We start from the raw sequence: 23,708 nt of genomic DNA on the forward strand, positions 1-23,708 counted from the left end.
CACTCACCACTAAATTTGTCCTGATTTTAAAGGGGTCACTGGGAGCTCTGCCCCAAAACCAACGTGTCCAGATAAGGGGTTTTACTCACAGTGGGTTGGGAGGCTCCTAGTACAGAAAGCTTGGCCATGAGCAGGTGCTGTAAGGGTGGTGGTGGTGCTGAAGTTTAGCTGTTTTGCTTGAGGGTTTTTTCAGTTTCATGGTTACACATGTGTGTTCTGTTCAGTTTGCCTTAACACGGGTATGGATATACAAGAACTCTTAAGAAAACAAAACCTGATCTCATTTTTTAAACTCCAAGGTAAGATAAGAAGAAAGGGGAAGCTGGGAAAGGCTTTGCAATCACCCCTCTTATGAAGCATACAGTCACTTCAAGAGACAGCTGGAAAAAAAAATATCCCACAAAAATTCAGGGATATTGGTAGCTTTTACTGAGGGTTTACCCCACAGTGCATGTGAACAAAATATCCCTTGACAGAAAACCCTGATAATATTTGGTGTCTTCCAGAGAAAATGTTGATTTCCTCAAAACCTGAATTTGTGATGGTTATTTTCAAAGGCTTTTTAGTCATCTGTACCTCTGTGCTCTCTTTAGTGGCATAGCTTTTCTTTGTGGGATTTTATGCAGTGCCTACTATAAGATGACATTAATCTTATGTTCAAATGCCTGGACCTTATTCTAATTTCATGATTATAGTAATCCTCTGTTTCAATTTTATGGCTGCATCTCTTACTTTTGCTTTCAAATTGACTAGTGGAGGATAAGTCACCTGAGCACAAAAAAATAAATAAAGAAAACTATGTTTGTTCTTCAGACGATAGCGTCACCCAGCAAAGTTGGTTACTTCATTTTTAGAAGCCAAGACCAGCTGAAAGTTCAGATGTGCATTTATCACAACAATGGAAAACACAAATTGGCTTTGTTTCCTTTTCCTTTATATGAAGTCATTACCAAACATATTGGCTTGGAACCCTAGGGATTTGGAAGCAGTGAGATTTAGAACAGGAATAAAAATACTAGGATTTTTCAGCAATAAAAGAGTGAACTTGAAACTACAATGGAAAAAAAAAAGTGAGAAAGCCAAAAACAGTGATAGAATTGAGACTGATGATTTTGTAATTGTAAATAATACAGTAAGGAAATTAACAGACTTGGGAAATGTTTTAGACTCGCAGGGAACATTAGAAGTTGATTCTTTTAAGTATGAAATGGGAAAGACCAAAGATGTAAGAACTATAAATTCACATTTTCTTCAGTAAGAAAAGGGTTAAAATACAAGAGACAATGCAAGAGAAGGAAAACAGGGAAAATTACCACTTTGATCTAGCCTTTTCTTAATTCCACTACTGAACAACACTGAGACATCTTAAAAAGCTCATTGTGTGGAGAAAGCATATTTTCACTCCTGCTGGCATCTGAGATGCCATTAACTGTGGGTTGGCCACTGAAGCCAAAAGCTTTGGTGCAAGTCTCAGTGGCAGAGAAGGCATGTGGGATGGGGCAATGCAGAGCAGTGGGATGGGCATTCTCTCCATCCTCCTTACCACATACATCAGCTGTCCCAGCTCCCTGCCAGCACAGGGAGGTGATCCTTCAGCCTGTCCCTGCCATCCGTCCCTGACTGCCCCTTGCTTCTTGGGCAGTTGTTGCTTTTCCTACTGTGTGGGAACCCAGGACATCCCTCTGGCTGTCTAGGATGGCCAAGACCCCTGCCAGGGGGCTCAGAAGCAATGGCACAGAGCCCAAAACACCTGTGGTTTTGATTATGACCCATGGAGCAAATTACTAACCTTATATGAAGATCAGCAGTTTAGGTAGAATAATAGTGAATTATCACGGGGTGGAAAAGTAGATTTTGGGGTTTCTAGAATGGGGGTTCAGGAAGCTAGATGGAGGGATCTGGGCATGTCCAGCCTTTTTCCTTCTTCTTGGCCTCCATCTTCTGCTGTGATGGTGGCACTTTTAGATTGGTTTAGAGTAGAAGCTCACTGTCTAACATAGGTGATAGGTATTGGAAAGTAATTGTAAATGTAGTTTTTAGTATAAAGACATAACACTGCCCCGGGGGCAGGCAGAGTGCCTGGAACTGTCCTGCTGGATGGACCTCGGCAGGGCAGGAGAAAATTTGTTATAGATAAGATACAATAAACAACCTTGAGACTGAGAACTGAAGAGCTCCAACTCATTCTTCAAATGCTCGGGCTGGGAAAAGAGACTTTTAACATTTCTCAGGGTCACAGCAACCACCAAAAGATCCCAAGACTACTGCATGTTGGTGAGTGGCTTAGCTTCTGTAAGAGGGGAAATGTAATATTCCAATATTCCAGAAGACTTGTGCTGCAATATCCTTTCCTCCTCAAAATATTCAACAGGAAGCTAGAAATTTTAGGCCATTCCCTATCCAATAATCTCCTTAAAAAGACATCCTGGATCCAGTTGCTTTATGATGCTTCTGGTAATGCACATCAATAGATAGCGATAGAGTTATGTTCCAAACCCTATCCAAAATGGTCCATAATCAATTTTTTGACCGCATAGGAGATACAAAATTCAATCGTCTGGAAGCCTAGGCAAGAGAAAGCTATGTTTAAACATCATCCCCTGCATGCCTGCAGAGTATAATACTTTTTAAAAGCTCATTTGACATATAGAAAAACATTTTGCTATCCATAAACACAGTAGCTCTGTGTATAAAAGAGTGGGTAAATTAAACTATCTGAATGAAAAAAGAACTGAACTATGGGAGCAAAAATCAGCTGAGTTAAAATGAGCAAAAGTTGAAGCTCTTTGTATCAAATATAAAGAGTGAGGCAGGAAAAATATTCTTCTGAAATATTCATGTTCTGAAAACATGCTTTAAGTATATATAAAAATCCCAGTTTTTTACTTTTATCAGGTCATGACTTAGTCCCTGGATAGGCACATTTTGACCCAATAGCTCTCATTCTGGGATCAGGGCTTAAATGACCTATTTGGATCATAGATAGAGCAGCTGCTCTGGGGAGATGCAGACTCTCTGCAGCATCTGTCTTCCTTAATGGAAAGCAACTTCCTATTTGTTTACCTGCAAGGCTGCAAGTGCCATTAAAAGAGTGTTCAGGACAGTTTCAGTGCCATGTCCTGAGATTTAAAATTTTCTTTAATGTTGTACATTCGTCTCAATCAGTAATTTTCAACCTACTTTTAATTTTCCTGTATTCCTTGCACCAAACAATAACAGTAGGAAACCTGAAACATCCCCAGTGTTACTAGAATTGTGAAAAAGGGAGATACCCAGCTTACTGAATTGTTTCCAAATACTACTGTAGTTCTCTATGCATCCTTAGTAAAAAGGGGAAAAAAGTGAAACCTAATCATTAAAAGAAAACCTGTTTGGGTTGTTTGAAGTGTGAAGGTCTTGTGTTTTGTAGCTAGAAATTACACTTCTTTACATGTTTCTTAATCTGATCCAAGTTTTTCCTTTTCTTTCCCTCTTGCTTTTAATTTGACGTGCCAGTCAAAGTTAACATTAGGAAAAACAGCAAATATAAACCTTGTAATTTATAGGCATTCATGCTGTACACCATAATAGCTCTCATCTTGGCAAAAGTTAGCAGATTGTTTTCTGCTCTCATGAGGAAATAGCATTCATTTTAGGTTTTAATGGAGCTTTAGGGTTATAGTAACTCAAATTAAACTAAATCATCATGAATTATTTCTGAATCCCATGTTATGTGCTCTCTTTTCTTCCCTTTGTTGGTTTGTGAACATGTGAGTTTCACACACTAGCAACTAAAACTTGTGCACTAAATAATATACAGCCCCTCATTTTGAATTGGAACAACAACACATCAGACCATTCCTGAAATGACAAGACCCCTGTCCCAGCAACAATGGCACATGCAGACAAATGTCTGGCAGTGTCTAGGATAATAATGATGTTATGGACACATAGAACTATGTCACCACAGGATCAGCAGCTACAAGTACAAATTCTCATGCACAGGTACTTCTACCAGGACATTGCAACTGGAATGACATTCTGTCTCGTAAATAGATGAGAAATGAGAAGCAAGTAAAGGCAGAGTCAAGTAATTACTTTTATATGCCCAAATTTAATGGAAAATTTCAAAAGTATTTTAGAATAGCTTTTCTGCAGTTGAAAGAGCAAGGCATTCAGATCTGTGACTAGAAAATTTCAAGTTATGTTTCTCCATTTATCTAAAACCTGTTTCAATGTGGAATGGAATGCTCAAGCTGACTGGTGTGGTAGTCCAAAAGTGCATACACCAGTATGAGAAGTTAGTTTTAGCATAAATTTCTGTGACATTAACCATAACCACCAAAACATAAATCTTATTTTAGTATTTTTGTCAGGAGGTTGGCATCCTTACTAAGGTAACTTCTTGAAATATTTGTCTCTACTTGCCCTTGTGCTCCTACAGCTGAGAGATATACAGATTTGCAGTACTTTTCAATGAGATTTGTCAGCTACTCTAATGAGACAGTAGATTAACTCTACAGCATTATGGAGAACCACAGAGCCTGATGATATGCCAGATGGCCTTGGGAACTACTTTTGATCCAGACAATTCATAATTTCTGTATCTTTTTGATACATTTGGTACAGAACAAAATTTTACCACTGACCACTGACATTCTTTTTTTTCTATAGCCCAATCAGTCAGAAAGATTGAATGTTTTTTGAACCATACTTGTTTAGAAATCATAGGAGGTTCAAAAATTCTTCAGATTTTGAAATTTTGATGTGTACAATGATGTGAAGCCAGTGTCACTTCCATTTTAAATGCTAAACATGTATCTAAAGTAGATCATAGGTACTTACAGGTTCAGATTTTGCCACTTGTGGTTTGCTGGTATATTTTATTCTTGGTTAGAAGCCATCTAGGATGAATAAGAAAAAGGATAAATAACTTCTAGGTCATCCACACTTGACATGTTATTTTTGTTATACATAATTAGCTATGGAAAAACAATCAAAGAACAAAATACATGTAACCAGCCAGTTATTTATAGCTGTGGCTTTTCAGCCACTTGGCATTAACTATGTCATGAACACATAGGGATAAGAAGAAGAACTGTTGGCTTCCTACCAGAAATAAGATTTTCTGCACTCAGCATATCTTTTCACACAAAACATACTCTCAACAAAAGCAGCATAACTTCTGAAAAGGAAAATCCAGGCACTTTGAAAAGCCACCAGGGAGGGAAATGCCTCTATACCATGCCAGCATTGGTAGTTCACAGACTAGAAGAAAAAATGGAGTTTTGAGATACTTTGGATAAATTAACTGATGTAACTTGACAAGAGGTGTTACTGCAGTGGCAGTGACATTCCTAACGCTCTATTTCCTTCCTCTTACCCCTTCTACATAGCTCTGTCTTCTGCTGTCCAACAAAAGTAGGCTTTTTACCTTGCAGGATGTTGTACTTGAGGCCACTTACCAGGAAAGAAATAATGACACTCTTCTGTAGATGCAGGTGCACTGCATGAATTAACAACCACTGCCATCTAACAAAGACAAGGATACTAAACAAAAAAAAAAAAAAATTAAATCAACATTTTGTCTTACTTTTATGATCCTGAAAGAAACCAGACTAATGTGATCCTAGACCTAAGAAGAAAAATCAAAATGAGCTTTGGAAATAAAAAAGGTGTATTCTGCATTTGTTCAGTTTTACTGACAAACTCTGGAGGTAGATGTAAGATACTGAATAAAAGCAATATGCAAATCTGGGGGACATGCTGAAATAAGGAGGCACATAAATGGAAACCAGTGTACAATCTGTTTTTGATATACCAGCACCCACTCATTACAGCCATTACACACACATCCATTCTTCAGGCTTCCCTCCTTCAAACTATTTCATTTCTCATTTAAGTAATAAGTCTTGATTCTTCCTTGTGCTTCAGTGTCATAACAATGCCTCTCTTTTTCTTTCCTCCTCTTTCCTCACACACTGACAAGGTTTCTTCTGCCCATGATTCCTACGGGGTCTCTTTCCCTACATAGTATTTTCTAATACCACCCATTTTCCTTTCTACAAAGTTTAATTCTTCCACAAAAGATTTAATTACCTAGCCCAAGTATGTGAAAGGATGTTCCCACAAGTCAAGGTAGTAAAATGCAAGAGTTGGCCCCATTATGTTTATTTTACACACAGGGGGGAGAAAGGGAACCTGTATGATGAGAAAAAATACAAAAAGGAAAAAAATTAAAACTAACACTTGCAGTGATTTCAGCCCCAGTGGAAAACACACATTTATTGGGAAGAATTCTCAGCAGTAATGCTGGAAATCTAACATTTTCTAGTTCAATTACAACATCGGATCCTAGATATTGGTAAGAGGCTTGTTTCTCAGAACTTTGATACTGAATCAATACTGTGCTAACTTGTGATGCATTAAAACAGTGCAGGAGGTGTCCAAATGTTATTAATAGTTTCATAGCCTTCCCATCTATTCTGCCAGACATACTTAGTTATTGTCAAAATTACTGTTTTATTGAAATAAAAACAAGCACGTTATGGACTTACATGAAGTTGCGCTTTGAAAGACAGCCTAGTGAATTCCAGGGAGTCTGACTGCACGCTCAGTGTTTTTTCCTTCTCTCTGCACCATGATCACAAAAATGCAAAGCCTTCACTTTACCCCTGGCCTGCTTTTGAACAACAGGAATGATGGTGACCCTAAAACCACCACCATATTTTGGGCCTGGTGCAGGTTCAGTGACAATTAAGAACCAAGCATGTGGCCAAGTCCCCAGATATCAGGCAAGTACTTCCACATGGGATTAATCTTCTCCCACTTCACAGATCCACAGTGGAAGTCCCTACATCCCATCTGCTGGTACAGACTCCCTTCCTGTTCAATGCAGAAAAGGAAGCACTTGCAGAGTGCTTACAGTTCACCTGCTGTGCCTTGAAAGAGGAAAAGCAGTACTAAGAATTGCCTGATTTTTATCACAGACCTGCAAAGCCAAGCAGATGGAGATACGGGCACTATTGATTCCTGCATTTGGACAAACAACTCCCAGCAATGGTTTATAAACTGAGCAATATGGATGGTCTCTTCAGCTTTGTGTCCTGGAGCTATTCCATTTGCCTTCATCCTCTGAGTAGCCCTATACAATGACTTCCATATTATTTGGTTTTTTTCATCAGTGTCTCAACTGCTACCTCATTGGACTGAATTTCCATGCTGCTCTCTCATTTAGGCAGGTCACATAACTAATTCACTTCCCTCCCCACATCTTCTAATTGATTATTTCCAGTTTCCTAGAATGACACTATTGTTATAAGTCTCTTGATGGTTGGGTAATTCAGAAAAGCCCATCTCACATTTCTTCCTTTAAAAACTTGACCCATGTTTCCCTGTCTATTCACACAGTCATAGACCCTGTTAGGAGCCCCCAACACTATAAATTAGAGTTTACTGGGATGACTGAGAACTTTTCAGTTTATTTTTATGAAATGGATTATTCTCAGCTGGGACCTAGATGTTGACCTCATTGATTTTTTTCCCCCACATAGGCCACTAATGCAGCTCTGGAATGTATCATATTTGACTGGACACAATCAAAGCTGCTGAACTTGCCTAAAACCACTTTTGTGTGTAGTTCTATTAGGCTGAGACTCCCTGATGCATATGACAAAGTTTCTTTGCATGTTGGTGGAACAAAAGAAGGAAAATTTCAGAATATTTGGCCAATCATAGGATTAGAGGAAGGAATTTTATAATGTAAATACTGATCCAAGCAGAAATCATTGGTTTATAAGGAAGAAAATGTTATACAACCTTCATATGGCTAAAAGAAAGCAGAACCAATTATTCATTTTTCTCCTCTCCAAAGAATTACTAGTTGACTACCATTTCCTTCTTTAGGACTATTGCTGACAAAATTGTATCTTTAAAATCTAACCTATTAATGTTTGCAAAAATGACACTATGTTAAGAAATAAATTAATCATTCATCTATGATGGCCACAAAAAGCAGTGAGGTTATTTTTCTCTTTCTTCCTTTCCTAATCCTTGGATTTTACCTATAGCCTGCATGCAAGTAATGCACATTAGTCAATTAATAAGCTGTTAAATGACAACAGTTCCAGGCAATTTAATTACTGTTGGTAAAATAAGAAATGAGTTATTGCATGTCAGTAACTAATTTCAGCTCCTTTCCTTGGAACAAATCAACTTTGAATGTGATGGCTTATTTAGGGGAAAAAGCAATTTCTTCCTAGAGAATGCAAACTACTGAGTCATTTTTGGAAAAGAAATGTAAATGGCTTGTAAAAATCTTCTGCCCTTTGCTTCTAGTCCCAGGCAAAGTTTATTTTAAAAACTAGGTTACTGTTTCTGCAACTAAATATACTAAAAAATATAGTATGAGCCTAAATAAAGAAAGAGAAACCATGTAACCCAGAACACTCTTCCCTCCATTTCAGTCATTCTGTATGTTTATATCATGCTACAATGAATGAACTTTAACCATCCACTGAAATACATAATTCTGTAGTAAAACAGTTATTTGCTGTAGCTGATGGTTTGCACCAGAGATAGCAGTGGCAATTGTGCCTAAATTTTCTCTCTAAAGTATATAGAAATCATTTAATATAGATAGTAATGTCTAGCAAAGCAATTTATAATCCTACATTTTAATAACTCCCTATAATAAAAGGACATATCCAAAACATGTTAGTAGGTGCTGGTCTCAAAAGACAGAAGTGTGGTTTACAACCTCTTCTGGAGGAAGAAGAGGAAGCACCTGTTTAGGAAAATCTCATATTAATGTTGGTACTTTATACCAGAAAGTATTCAGCAGCACCCCAGTGGCTCCACCTCCCCCATGCATGTTCTGTGATATTTCTGGAGTGAGCTGACTCCACCACAACTCTATGACTAGTGACAGTTTTTTCAGAAATTTTATTTCACTGTTCTGTGACATTTTTTACAGGGAAGGAAGTCACTTTTAATCCAAAGAGCTCTGAGAAAATTTAATTTTCCTATCCTTGCATACATTTAGACTGCTGAGCAAATTACTAAGAAACTTTTGAATGAGTGTCTAGAATGAAAGCAAGGAAAATCACTGGAAACATTTTGGGTTTTTTTCATCCACAGCCTATTTAACACCTTATCACTGCTGGGACCTGGTGCTTGACAGGGCTCCTCACCAAAAAAAAAGATGGTACAGATGGAGCTTATGCAAGCATTAGTCAATGTAAAATTGCCACAAATAAAACAAACAAATAAAAAAAGTTGCACCACCAGGCATCTTTGCTTTTGAAAGAATCTTCCAGAAAATACGCTTTCTTACAAAGAAGATGCACCAAGATGTTTCTTGAACACTTAGTAAGAGTTACATGATAATCAAACTGCAGCAGTTCTTATAGAATCAAGTCAAGTGAGGAAAAAAAGAAACCATATTAATATTTTATATTAACGTTCAAGAATTGAGCTGGTCCAAAGCTCTCAAACAAAAGAGTATTCACTTGAAAATCACTTGTGCAAGAGAGCTGCTTAAACTCAGTTATAAATTCAAAGCTCTAAAAAATAAAGCAAAAGAAATAGCCCTTACATCCATAAATTCCTAGAAATCTTCATATTTATAATTTATTTTTTAATTTTTTTTTCAGATAACATAGCCCATAGTATGTCCAGAATTCTTACTGCATTCACATTTATAGGCTAAAATCCAGTGTAAAAGACCCCTTTTGTCCGGCCTCAAAGCCTTAAAATATTAGAAAAAGGATTAGCCAGGAATCCCCATTTTCATCCTCCCCATCAATTACCAGTTCCTCACTGTATAATAATATGTATGAATCCTTTAATAGTGAAATTGAATTTGACTCCCAAATGGTGCAACACAGGTCTGAGAACTAACACAGATCAAGGTATGATCAAGGTATCAATGGCTGTGTAAGAGCATCAGATAGATTTCCCAAGCACTCAGCAATGAGATCCTCACCTCTTCTCTGTGTCCTCTGCTGGAAAGGCACTTGGAAAGGCACTTCTTACAACTGAAGGCTCTGCAAATATGCCCTTTTGTGCCTCTGGCCCCTGCACTGACAGAAGGGGGGAAGCAGAAGGGCAGACACTGATCTCTTCTCCATAGTGCCCAGTGACAGGACCCAAGGGAACAGCCCAGGTTGTGTCAGGGGAGGTTTAGGCTGGGTATCCGGAAAAGGTTCTGCGCCCAGAGGGTGTTTGGGCACTGGAATAGGCTCCCCAAGGAGGTGGTCACAGCACCAGCCTAGCAGAGTTCAGGAAATGTATAGACAGCTCTCTATGGGACATGGTGTGAATCTTAGGGTATTCTGTGCAGGGCCTGGAGTTGGACATGATGATCCTTGTGCGTCCCTTCCAACTCCACATATTCTGTGAAGTCCCAACATCTCTGGAAATTTCAGAGACCCGAGCTAAACCAGGATGGAAGAGAATCTCTACACTTTACTCAGACGAAAACACTGGAGACTATCATGAGAAGGTCAGACCTTTAATCCCCTGTTTCACTCTCCATTTATCAGACTCTAAGCTTATCTTTTCTCTATTACACGCCTCTCTTCATATTTTATTGCTGTAGCAACCACCTATTGCAGACTACCTATGAAGCACTCCCTTGTCCTGCAACTCTGATGGAACTGCTCCATTGCATAGCAAATCACATCTTACTCAAATTCAAGAAATTTTGTTTCTGCTTTTGTACTTATTTTGTTGTACTCCTTATTGCTATACTGTCCTGTACAATTTGACTGCCAATCTTTTAAATTAGAATTAATACACATAAAATTATGCCACTCTAATAAATGAAAATTAAGTGCACAGAAAGAATTAAACACACACTTATGCATAATTACTGTTAATATATGACAGATACTAATAGTAGTTTTGCTGCAGGTAAAAAATAAGCAACCTTACTAAAAAAAGATATTGAAGTTATGAGGCTGATCTAAAGGCTCACCAGATCAGAGATTTCCTAGAATAAATCTGACAATCATCTACAGTATGAGAGTGCAAACAGCTTAATAACTAGGAACATTTCTGCGCACAGAGTTACTTCACTAGTAAAGCAGTCCACACTTCCTATCTGCAGCTCCTTGATAGTTCATTCCTTGATGTAACAATCCACTTGCTGCTCTCTAAATACAGATACAAGACAGACTCCCCTGGACAAGAGCTATTGTATTTCTGTTCATGACTCTGTAGACATGAATAGTCCTAGTTTAGATGTACAGTGAAGCAAATAAATTTGATATGTTAAGATTCACAAGTCATAACAAGAGGTGCATAATAAACAAGTCAGCTCCAGAAATATCCACTTTGTGTGGATCTGCAGTGACTGTCTGATGCATGCAGTTCATCACTCTGTGCTTTCTAAGACAGGGAAAAAGGCTTCTCCGCACAGAGTTACTGCACATTAGCTATAACCAGCCTGCTGCAGTTATGTCCAAAATAGCAGTAGAACAGAGAGAATCATCCTGCCTGTCAGAGCACAGTACTTGAAAATACTCCAAACCTATGAAGTCCTGAAGCACAGATTAAACCCACGGCCAGGCAACAGGAATTGGTCTATTGCTTGAAGTCCACAGAATTCATCAACTAGACAAATGCATTTGTAGGTAGCAGGACCTTCCACCATCATAATACAGAGTGTCACCATGGTCACTGCCTAGTCAAAAGTTCTGGGTTTGTTTTTTACCAGTCATACAGATCACTGCTGGCTATCAATAGAAAAAAGCAAAAAGAACATTTTCATGTTTATGGCAAGGAATAATGGAATTTGCAAACTTTCTGCAATATGGTAAGATCTTAAAAAAATTACAAATTTGTTTGTAAGCAGAAGAAAAAAGAAATCCATCTCTCCTTTATCCTGTCTACATTTAAATCATGTCTAATGCAATTACTTGAGACATCAACATTCCTCATTAATACCCAACTCCTCCAAGATTTGGAGCCCCACTTATGAGCATATGCTTTGCCAGAGACAACCTTACTTCATTTCTTAACTGTTACAGCTGTAGATAGACACCAAGAAGGAAATTATCTTCCTGAGCAGTTTTGCTTTTTAACTTTTCCATAAAGAAGCAAGAGCTTCTTTAAGTATGCTTTACTAATGAGCTGTATGATACCCTTTAAATCAGAAAGTGGAGTTCACACAACCTGTAGTATAGTTACATCTCTATTACTCAAGAATACACTTTCAGTTGCACAGCAGTTGTCTTGTGTTGGCAAGTCTCCATATATTTACAGGGCAAATGTAATTTATTGCAGAAACAATAATAAAGAGGCAGAGCAGAGGTAATACGGGAAACTATAGTAAGACCTGCAGTTTCAGTCACAATGCACTGTCTACTTATTAAAAACTACTTAGTAATAAATAAAAACATCCAAAGGGATCCGTAAGGCTGCGTAGCATCTAGAGAAGAGAAATCAGAAATGTTGCATGAACCACCACAGAAGAATATGTCAGAAAGCCTCTTGTCACAGGCACTGTCCACTACCTTTCCACTCCTCTCACAAAAGGCCTCATAAGAGAAAGGACAAGAACAAATACTGCCTCAGGACACAGATTACCCACTATGTGCTATTTCAGGTAATAGGGCACAGCATTTCACAGGGACATTAGCAAGTGCAATTGCCATCCTAGAAGGGACTTTGCACCCAAAAGGCAGGACATGAAATTTTAGGAAGTACCTGATTATCACTGTTCTTTGAAAATATAGCTTAGCAATGCCTAAGCATATATAGAAGCTCCTCTTTAGATGTCTGTCCCTTTATCCTTTTCTAGTTATCAATAGTCATGAAGAATTATTACATCAGAATTCTTTCAATATCAGACAATTAAAAAAAAGTCTATCAGGCATTTTATAATGCAAATATGTCTTTTTAGGACTTGCAGAGGGAATGAATCCAGGAGTTATTGTCCATTCATCCTTTGACCTCTCATCTTCCAGAGCCTCTGGCATATCTACCCTTTCCCTTATGCATTAGCTATTAAAGGAGCAGACTTCAGAACTGCTTTCCAAGGAAACTCACATTCAATTCCCCACTTGTAATAGAGATTTACAGTTTAGTTACCTATTGTGAATAATTAGTCTCCTAAAAATTGCTTTGGTAACATTTAACGTGACACGGGTTCTCTGCTATGCTCTCCTTCCATATTTCAACATTTTATATTGTAGCTCCCTTTTGACAAACCCTATTAACCAAACCTTCCAGGCCTTACTGAAAATGTCAGGCTATAGAAAACAGATAAGAATTGTCATTCTGCAGTGCCAGCAGAGGCCTCCTGACTTGAATCTGGCAACGCTTTACTAAAGCTGTACCTCACAGGGCAAGAGAAGAAACCGCATCAATTGCTAGGGCAATGTAAAAGTGAACATAGCAGGATGTTTTACAGTTTGCTGTGTTCTGTAGTTAGCTGCTATCCTCTTTTCCTCTGAAAACCTACCAAAATTGCAATCTTCAAACAAGGCAATGATGAATTGAGTAAGATTAGAGAAGTGTCTGGGTTGCAAAGCAGTGACCAGTGCAGGATCCACCATTTCAGAACACATTTGATCTCAGAATCAGTTGCTAAGCCAACAGTTTTAAGAAGCGCTTCCAAATTCCAGTGGCTTTATATTCAGAAGTAGTTTTCATTTTGTTGATTACCAAGATGAAGTAGGGAATGTGAATACATTTTGTACATATATTCTCGTTTAAGTATTTTGAGGACTCAGTATCTAAAGACGAGAAGATTTTTTCCTGTAATTTGAAAATTTGTGATGCTTTGAGGAAAGAAAAATGTATTTTCTTCTTGCAGACAGAGAATCAAAATTTATAATTTTTGCCATTTGCAGTAGCTGCTTCACATCATTTTGCTCACAAGACCAGATTTTGGAAATAGAATTCCTGGACAGGTTGCCTATGTCCAGGATCACTGAGATCCTGAACAGCAATGGCCTCTTGCTTTGACTTCCAGAGTTGAGGCATTTTAAAAAGGCAGGCAGCTAGTACTAAACCAATCACAGCCATACTCAAAATATCTCACTGGAAGAGCCTGTTGTGGCTAATCACACTCCATGGCAGGTGGCTAGATAGCCTGATAGACCCCTTATCTCATACTGAAAACCACAGATGTTGTTTTGAGTCTCTCACTCTCAGTTCCTTTAGTTTCACTTCTTCAATATGCTTTGGTAAATCCTAGGGATCCAGCTGCATCCTCGGGCTCCCAAAACAAGTTTTAGGAGCAAATTGAAAATTATGCATACTGCCACCATCACCTGCTTTACCCATGGAAAGCCAAGGTGGAGCAATCAGAGTATGTGTCTTGGGAAGCAGACCTAAAAGAATTACCAAGGCTTCTCTTCCTACAAATTGCTCCTTGCTCCTAGCTGGATACATTCAGTCCATCTAATGAAGTCAAGAGTACCACACATAAATGTTACTATGAATGAAACATTTATTTTTAAAGGTGTTTCAAAAGGAAGAGAACAAAGTAATTGGCATAAAAGTTGTCGGTCACATTACTACATCATATCACCTTGGGGCTTGCTGGTCTAGGACAGGTGATCAAAACCAAAAGCCCTTAGCTTTTGTGAAAGGTAATGTCAGCAGCTGCACTCACAAATATGGGCTGCCACCTAATGCCTGTGTCATGGTAAATGATTATAGGCAGACAAATCTGCTTCTTTGTTTTAATCAGTTACTTAATCAGCTTCCTTGGAATGAACTGGTTTGGCTCAACAGACTGAGTGACAAAACTTGTCAAAGCAGAGGGCGTAATAAAAGTGTACTGATAAATCATGGAAAAGTGATAGCATCGTTCTTTTTATTTACCCTTTTGTTTCTATCAGAGCAAGTTAACCTCAGCTCCTTTCATTCATCTTTTGTTGTTATTGCTGGGAAATTTAGTATTTAGTCCAAGATGTTTCGCATGATGAATTATTAAAAATCTTTAACTGTTGGACAACCTTCTAGAGGTATAAGATTTTTTAGGAAAAAAATTATCCCTTGTTTCGCTGTGAGGGGAGACAGCTAATGAAAAATGGTCCAGAATTATTGTGAAACAATTGTCTGTAGTGTAATCAAGTCTGCTTCTGCCCTCCAACTACTCCAAGATATAATGATACATGTATCATTAAGCAGCTGCTATGGATGCCTGAGGAAACTGGTAGAAATTTGTACCTATTGTTTTTCTTTCTCCATTTCAATCTGCTCCGTTACACTCCTTCCATCCACCTCCCACTGCACTTTTTAAATGCTACAGGCTTGGGGAAGAGCAGCTGGCAAATGCCCAGCAGAAAAAGACCTGGGGTGCAGGTTGACAGTGGATGGGCATGAGCCAGCGGGTGCCCAGGGCAATGGCCAGGGACATCCTGGCCTGTATGAGCAGCAGTGTGGCCAGCAGGACCAGGGCAGGGATTTTACCCCTGTACTTGGCACTGGTGAGGCCACACCTCGAATCCTCTGTTCAGTTCTGAGCCCCTCACAGCAAGACATGCATTGAGGATCATGTCCAGAGAAGGGAACAAAGCTGGCGAAGGGTCTGGAGCACAAGTCCTATGAGGAGCAGCTGAGGGAGCTGGGGATGTTTAGCCTGGAAAAAAGGAGGCTCAAGAGGGACCTTATTCTTCTCTAAAACTGCCTGAAAGGAGGGTGTTGTCAGGTTGGTCTCTTCTCCCAAGTTACAAGTGATAGAACAAGAGGAAATGGCCTCAAGTTGAACTGGGGGTGGAGGGGGAGGAGGGATTTATATTGGATTTTAGGAAAAATTTCTTCACTGAAAGGGTTGTCAGTTATTGGAACAGGCTTCTCAGGGAAGTGGTGTAATCATCATTCCTGGAAGTGTTAAAAAAATTAGTAGATGTGGCACTCAGGAACACAGTCCAGTGGTGGACTTGGTAGTGCTGGGCTATTGGTTGGACTCAAATTTCTTTTCCAAACTGAAGAATTCTATGATTCTATATACTCTTAGCTGGATTCTGCCACTGGCTACACTGGTGTAACCCTTCACTTAAAGGGATGTCTGCTGCTGAAAGGACACTCCTGGACCAAGTGTCTCCTTAATTATGGAATATTCAAATAAGCACTTTTAGGGTCATGATTTTTAACACAGCAAGTCAAGGGCAAGGGAGAATGTGTGACTAATGTTCAATTAGAAGAGTCTAGAAATTAAACAATTGGTTTTTTAATGGTTAATATGCATTATGCAATATTAAAGACTATGATTAGGTGTGTGAGATTCTCCTACCCTGTTCCCAGCCCCCACGCACACGGTCTCTAGTTGTTGAGTTTTCCAGTGCAAAGGTACGAGGCACACTTTTTTCAATAGTCTCTTAGGAGGAGCCAAAACACTCCTGATGACTGACACCTTCCACAGTGGTCTATTCAGTACAGTATTTTGAGGATTTTAACTAAACTGCTGTTAAATGTTGTTATTATTTAAGGTGGATTTTCATTCTCTTCAACAAAGAAGCCACAACACAAGACGTAGGAAGGAGCAAAATACTGGGAGTATTTACTGAAAGAAGGAACATGGATATGAAGCATTTTTCTGAACCCTTCCACAAAATAATTCAAATCTGGTTTCTAACTTTATTTTATTTTTTAAATGGATAAGCTGTCACCAGGGTGCCAGCCAAGGGAAATTTGTTTCTGGCATATGCTGCAGAACACTAACCTCCATTTTAATCTTCAACAAAAACACTAATGTGATCAAAGCAGCACATAGACATTCAAGAAGGTGGACACTGATGAGTGGGTATCATGGAAAACACTACAGAGGGACATCTTTATTGGTAGAGGTGGAGTATTTGTACATGGAAAAATTCCACAATAGCTTGATTTTCCTAAGAGAGAAAGAATAAAGCTAAGCAGCTTTCAGGTAAATTTCTGTGTGCTGGCAAAGAGTGGGTAAGAGGGTAAAGCTGCATGAAATTTTCCTGTTGAAACCTGAAATAATGCTAGATCAAATCCAAACCAGCCTCCAGGAGTTAGTGAAGCTCTGGAATACTTTCAACCAAGGAGATTTCTCCTAGATTTTGACTCTGTTTAAGGGCAGATAGGACAGTATGCCTCCTCTCCCATCCCCTGTGGCCAGAGCCCTGATCAAGGGCCTCAGTGACTGCAAGGTTTCACAAGCAATCAGCTTTACTCTAAATCTGCTACCTTTGTTCAGTGACAGAAAGCTTTCAGAAAATTACAGCCCAGAGGATCTGCTTTTATTTGCACAAAACAAAGAAAAATTTAGATCTTTCTGCATCTAAAAAGACTAAGATTTGTCAAATATGAGTTAGCACAAGCAGTCAGTAAATATAGAGAGGAGTGTGGCACAAAAATAATTTTGCGCAGACATAATTTCAGAGAAGCTCTGGAGGCTACTGCTTAAAGGGCTAGCATCTCCAACAGCCTACCTGGCCCACTAGTGCTTACAGTCTCAGGAGCAGCAGTAGAAAAGGGAATATTTGGGCAGTTTGTTCAGCTAATTTTACTTACCATGGCAGTGCAGATGGGACTGCATTTTTACACCAGACTGAAAATTAGTTAGCTGGAGCACAGGTACCTGTTACCTTCTGGTTTTGCCTTCAGAGGACATGGGAAAAGGCCTGGGGAGACAGGAATATCAGAGTTGGAAATCAGCCAGTGAGATTCATCACAGAATGTCAGAGGTCCTTTTATCCTGTCACAGGCAATTCTGACTGTTACTGAAGAAAGAAGGAAAGCTGTAATTTTTTATGTGTTCAAGGTACCAAAAACCCTTGTACTAGCCATGCCACAACAGAAGCCAGATCTATTAGGGTAGGAATATTTGATTTCAGCTTTGAAAATACTTTTTTGCCAACAAGATGCTGGCACAAAATATTTTCCAAAACATAATTATTTAAAAAAAAAAAAGTATTAATCTGTAAAACATCAATAATGTGCAAGTCTTATGGTGTTCTTTTTTTCATGAATTAGTAAAAGAAAAGGAAAAAAATGTCTATTTTTAAAATTATTATTGATTTTTCTTGTCCATATCACTTCAACTTTGACCCATGAGATTTGTCTCTTCTGTAAGATCAATACAAAGCATTGGACCTTACAGGATATAATTTTTCACATCCTCTAGATGACGTGCTATAGATTCATATTTTGGTCAGAATTTCCCCTCTGCAGCCAGGCATTGATGATTTTGAAAGCACTCATATTAATTTAAAAAAATATAATTAAGACAGCAAATGAATGATAATTGCACTACTTATTGACTGGGAAAGAAGAGAAGACATTGCAATTCTCTGTTCTGTGTGCATTTGACAATTTACATGCTACTACAAGATTTCTAAGAGAAAGAATCTTCCCTAACCCAGAAAGTACATCTCTTCAACAAGGTAATTTACAAAGCAGCTGAGGAAAAAACACAGGACAGCATTCAAACATCAAAGCTTCACACAACACAGTACATGCTTGCAGTCTATACCTTGTCCAGCCCCTGAACTTTGGAACACTTCTTGATGCCAGTTCTCCATCACATTCTCAGAACTGGGATGTTTACTGTCTCACAGTAAGAGTCACCAGCTCATAGTTACAAATCAAAGTTAGAAGTGGGAGAAACCAATAGATGACATGCCCTTTCCTATTGCCTGGGACAACCTTCCAGGATGGAGAAGCCTCTAGCAGACCAATTCTTCTAATTGTGAATTCTGTGCTTATTTTGAGAATTTGTTGACAAACAATACTAAAATGATGTCAGGATGCTTTTAAACCTCTTACCCCTCAAAGAGGAACCAGTCAAAAAAGCTCTCCTCACAGACAAATATTTTCTTCTAAGAATGATTACACAAGAATTTTAGTTTAAATTATATAAGGGATTGTGTGATTTTTTTACTTACCAAATAATCAATAAAAGTTGTGGGAAGCATAACTTGGGACTACATATTAATCTTGCATTCAGCCTTCCTTGCTAGTTTTCAACAGGACCTATTCATCTTGCTGAGTCTATAGGAGTGATTTGTTTCATCTGTACACTCCATGCACCACTAAATATAAAATCAACTTCTGTTTAACAAAGTGGATAGCAGCATGAGGCCCTTCCTGAAAGCCTGGGTCCTGGCAAGAGCATTGCAAATGATGAGAAGTTGTTAGTCTGGGAAAGAAACTACTTTATGGCACAAGCCACACTGTAAGCAGATCAGTTTTGAAAATAAACAATGTTGGTTTCTCCTCTAAGCAACTCCACAGGTACCCTGTGGACCTTCTGTGATGTGACATATTTGTAGGAAAGCATAGCAACACCTGAGAGCAAGCAGACTGGATCAGGCCATGGGTCTGTTTAGCCCAGTGTCCTGTGTCTGACAATGCCAAAAGGGGATGAAAGGACCAAGTAACAGGAAAAGCTGTATATAAAGGTACTTTTCCAAAATGCTTTACCACCTTTTAACTGGGAGATGTTTAATTCAACAAATGTGTCTGCCATAACCACCATACTTTTTTATCCATAAAGTTATCCAGTTATTGAACCTGTGCTACCATTTGATTCCAATCACCCTGTAGCAGGTAGTTTCAGTGCATTGCGGTGTCCTTTGTGAACACTGATTTTTTTTTTTTTTCTGAAATGGCTACTCTGGCTTCATCTGATACCTCCTAACTCTTCCACAGGTTAGGCAGATCTGGATTCACCCACATTTCTCCCCTCTCCATGCTGGGCTGAAGTGCCTTGGTTTACCTCAGGGTTCCTTGGGCAGAAGTAGCTCCATCCCCTTGTCAGCATCCCCTTACTCTTTTTAAATGTCAGGAGAGAGACAGTACATCATGCCAACACACCAGCTCTGTAGAAGCCTGGGGAGACAAAGAGCCCATGCAGCACTGAGCTGAAGGAGGAGAGCAGTTCCAGTGTCTCAGTCAGGGTTGCTGAGGGGCCAACCTGCCAATGCAATTCTGTGGTTTTCCCTTGGTTGTGTTTGGCTGTGACACAGGGCATCAGCAAGGAGCAGGAAAGGCCAGCACTTACAGCTCCCAAACACTTCTCACCCCTTGTTTGAAAGGCTTAAGAGCATTGCAACACCTGCTTGTACTGTGACTGCCCCTGGTGAAAGATTTGGATGTTACCCCTGCTACTCCTTCTCACTGGGTATTTAAGCAGTGACTATTCCAGAGCAACTGTGAATTTCTTGGGGGTCTCAGTGCACCACTGTGCCACAGTCATCACCAGAGCTTTCATCAGTAAAAGCAGCCATGGGAGAAAGCCTGAAGGCCTCAGAGACTTCCACTTGGAAATTTCATTTCTGGGAACTCAGCAGTTTTTTTGTTTAGTCAGGCACACAGTTCAAACAGCACTGCAGAAAATATTGGTGGCAGGAGGTGCTGCAGGTATCACTGGACTAGAGTGAAGTTCAAGAGAGGTGAGACTCAAAAGGTCTAGCTTGACTTTTCCATTTGTGCCCAAAAACTGCTGCACGGAGAGAAAAACATTATGTGGTACCAGCCCTCCATAGATGAAAGAAAATCTGCATTTTCTGCAGTGCAACATTTTTTTGAGAGTACAGAATGCAAATCTAGCAGCTTTTGTCAATCTGTGGTCACTTCAAGAGAAGTAGGGAAGGCATCTGAGTTATTTTTTAATAGAAATTTGCCTATCAAGTCCTGCAACAAAGGTCTGAAACAAAATATTTTGAAACAAAAATTAAATTACTCTTAATACTGGGAGTAGAATTGCAGATTGGAGAAAAGAAAAAGGAATATATTTATATGCAATGAGCCACAAGAAAAAACATGCACGTGGAGAGGGAAAACCTGAGAAAATAAATTCCTCTTTTTAATAAAGTTCTAAGATAAATGATCTAAATTTGGGGAGAATCAAAGAACAGGAAATTTAATTCCTTACTTTTTCCTTCTGACTTCAAAGAAAGACCTGATTTCATATGCACAACATTAAAGGAGTATTTTATCAAAGAATAGCTATATGTATCCCATAGAACAGAGAAATTTAAATGTCTTTTTTTCCCCCATATATTTTAGCAATACAAAATATTCTCTACAAGTTCTTCTAAACACTAAACAGAGCTACTATTGACCATCCAAAATTTCCTGGTTTCTAGTGTTTCCTGCAGCAAAGAGGAAAGAATTTGTCTCTGTGGTCTCTATAATTAGCACTCAGATTCTCAGGGTGCTTCCAGGCCTCTTTAGGAAGTTGGAAAGCCTAGTAATATTCACTTCATATATCATCAAGAATCACTGATGCATAATAATATGTAGCAATGCAGAAATCTGACTGCAGACCACAGTAATATTGACTACCAGCACTATACTGGTATAACAATTACAAAAGTAATTAGTATGTCATCTTCTTTTCTGACAGCCAACTAACAGAAGCAGAACATAAGAAAAATATAGAGAGAGTAATGCAAATAGTTGTAAATAGCTTTTTCTACCTCTTGTTGATACATGTACACTGATATTTTTCTTCAGAATCACTGATGAAAAACAGAGTAGCATAAGAAAATCCAGGATCCTAAACAAGAGGCTTTATTTTCACACCTGCCATGTAGTCTGAGTCAGCTACCAACAGCAAGGTCTACTCCAGGTAGTATGTGTTTGCAACTTAAAGTCATGACAGTAGCTGCAAGGGCTTCTGAGAAAGGTGCCACTCCTATTAGGATAAGGAATCACACTTCCTGAGGTTAAGAAGAACCGTTTCATTTCCTACAGAAAAGACTGTGCAAGGTGCTGAGCCTTTTAAGCAAATTCTCCCAGTGCTTACTGGTGCATGATCCAATGCAGTTGAAACACAGCCCCAGAGAAACCAGTGGCAAAGCTCTTGCTTGCACCAACAAAACACCCCCCTCTTTATTTGCAGACAAAACCCCAAGTTGATTCTATTATTTCTGTGTACCGAGTGCTTGGCAGAGGACTGGCTTTGTTTTGGGGAGCAAAGAGCAGAAAGCAGGTGAGCCATTCCCAGCCAATGCCACAGCTCTGCTCCTCACACCAGCCCCAGCAGCCGCCCCTAGACCGAAGAAGAGGAGTTTGACAGGTTAAATAAGCAGTGATTTAATGTGGGCTACTCCTGCACTGTGAGGGGACTCCCACAGCTCCTTCCTGGAGATGGCTGCTGAGCTAGCACAGACACTGGAGGAGCTGGCTGTGCCTCACTGTGCAGCTACCACTGGACTTGATGGGGGCACTTCCAGATGCGCAGTCCCCGTGCAGCCTCAGTAACATAATTAGACCTGGGATTTATTTAGCGCTATTCAACATGTTTTCAGTAGGGCTGATTATGTGCCGTTCCCTTAGGAGCCCTGTTATAATTTGGAGCTTCCTCAGAGCTGCAGGGATTTGAAGCAGGGGGGGACTTAAATAGCATTACATTTGTACTGCCGAGGTATTCCCTTTTGGGCCAGAGGTAGCTTAGCCTCCTACCATGCCCACAAGATTTTCTTTCTGTCAGCACATCTACAGTTGATAATTTGAAGCATTTTCCAGGGAGCCGGATGGAGTTATGTCTCCCAACAGTTGTTATTCAAACACGTTACGGATATTTGGGCATTTTGGCAGAGAGCGGTTTGATGTAATTAGGATCAGTTTCTGGTTATGGCCATGCCAGGCCAGAGGCAGAGGGCACTTCTCAGAGTGGGAAGAGGAAAAGCCAAAGGCAGCGATTAAAACAGATTATTATACACTTTTGAGCTAACATGTGGAATCAATAGCAAAACATTAGCAGCTGTGCTCAGCTGCAGAAAAGCCTGCAGTCTTACTGTAACCAATAAAAATAAATTATGGACTGAAAGGAAGGAATGGAAAAAATGGTGGGGAAAGCAGAGCAACATTCAAAGAAAAAAAGATAATACCAACATTGAAAATAATTTCTAACCTGAAACAGTGGGTTTGTTTGCTTTGTCTTCAGTTTGTTTGGTTTTAAATTATATTAACAAGTCAAAAGCATGTTTTAATTAGTGGGGATCCATAATAACCAGGGCAATAATGGCAACATCCCACAAGCTCAGAAGGTAAAAACAGAGAAAGTGGTAATCAAATTGGCAAATGTTTGATTTTGCGCACTGTTTTCCTGATAAAGTGAAAGGACACCTTGCCCTGACTTTTAGCTTGTCAGAAATATGAGGGAGGAAAACTGCAGTCCTGAGAAGTTTGCTTGGTGTAAAGGCACTGTCTAGTAAGTGAGCAGATCTAGTGGACACCCAGAAAGAAGGTAAGGCTCTAACTTGTTGATTACAAGCAAAAATCAGGGATACAATCTTCTTCTGTTAAGATGCAGCACAAGGTTGATTCAGGGTAAAGGATCAAGAGCAAGATTTAGTTCCAAAACTTGAAAATTGTTGGAGTACAGTCTTAAGAGCTAATGTATGTGATTCGTGTAAACAATGAAGTTTGGTCAGGGGAGTTTATTAACCATTAAAGTTAAGAAGTGCTTGGGAAACAATCTATTCATACATAATAAAAAGGTGTGAGTCTTCTCTGACACTAAATTTCTGCCTCATATTTAAATATATCACTGGACCAAAATAAAAAAAGATTAACAGATTTAAGCTCTGAAGAAAACCAAACAAAACAAAACAAAAAACCAGTAGTATTTTAGTAAAAATAAGAAAGCTAATCCTGCATCCTAATTTCCACTTAAATAAACTTGTGGCTTTCAGTGATAATTTCAGCGTGACTGGTCAGAAATGAAGCTAACAAAAGTAACAAGTGTTAATTGACCCATATTTAATTTTAATCTAATCTGACGGTCAAGAGTG

The 23,708-nt window shown here is 39.1% G+C and overlaps 1 long non-coding RNA gene across 1 annotated transcript in view; it reads right to left on the minus strand.

Annotated features, from left to right (window-relative positions):
- Nucleotides 1-4,841: 4,841 nt before the first annotated feature.
- The window catches only part of LOC143695790 (uncharacterized), a 47,229-nt gene continuing 28,362 nt past the window's right edge, over nucleotides 4,842-23,708 (minus strand). Inside the window, exon 3 of the long non-coding RNA XR_013185330.1 lies at nucleotides 4,842-4,883. This is a non-coding gene — a long non-coding RNA (uncharacterized LOC143695790). The remainder of the gene's footprint in view (nucleotides 4,884-23,708) is intronic.

This window comes from Agelaius phoeniceus, chromosome 1 (genome assembly GCF_051311805.1).
Source record: "Agelaius phoeniceus isolate bAgePho1 chromosome 1, bAgePho1.hap1, whole genome shotgun sequence".
Taxonomy (NCBI): domain Eukaryota; kingdom Metazoa; phylum Chordata; class Aves; order Passeriformes; family Icteridae; genus Agelaius; species Agelaius phoeniceus.